The 583-nt window shown below is 35.7% G+C and overlaps 1 long non-coding RNA gene across 1 annotated transcript; it reads left to right on the forward strand.

The window, feature by feature from the left end:
• LOC124891777 lies at positions 1-532 on the forward strand. The gene is made up of 2 exons (XR_007049869.1): positions 1-95; positions 179-532. It is a non-coding gene; the product is annotated as an uncharacterized LOC124891777 (long non-coding RNA).
• The last annotated feature ends 51 nt before the right edge of the window (positions 533-583 follow it).

A 583-nucleotide genomic window follows, 5' to 3' on the forward strand; every position in this document is an offset into this window, starting at 1 on the left:
TGCAAGGACACTGAGAAGACAATCCTTAACTGGCATCCCACTACCAACCATGTCGAGAAGATCTTCACTTGGAGGAGGGAGCGTGCCGGATTCTTGTAAGTAAAATGAATTTTAAGTTTCAGTTAAAACCCAATACTGATCAAATATAGCATTTATAGAATTGCTGTTCATTTTACAGGTGCAAATGAAAGTAGAAATTGTAAAACTCCAGGCGCGTCAGCCAAGTTAACAAAGAGGTGGCTATGAGGAAACAACACTAAGTAGTTAACACCAAGAAGCTGATGCATGAAATAAAGATTGAAAGACATAAATAGCTGGAAAGGGAGATTAAAAGAAGTCAGTCCACCTCGGCAACCAGTTCAAGAAAGTAGTTATAACTGCCAATTAGTTAGACAGTTTTTACTGTCACTGTTCATTCTCAAATCAGTTAAAAATAGTTACAATTGTATTCATAGTGTATTCCTTTTTCAGATAAATAGGGAATCTGTGCAATAAAGAATCATCAATAACAAATATCAGTTTTTGTTCTAAATTTCTCTCTATGGTGTTGCAATATTTTCGATCCACACGTTCAACTACACTA

The sequence above is a fragment of the Capsicum annuum genome, unplaced genomic scaffold, assembly GCF_002878395.1.
Source record: "Capsicum annuum cultivar UCD-10X-F1 unplaced genomic scaffold, UCD10Xv1.1 ctg40504, whole genome shotgun sequence".
Taxonomy (NCBI): Eukaryota; Viridiplantae; Streptophyta; class Magnoliopsida; order Solanales; family Solanaceae; genus Capsicum; species Capsicum annuum.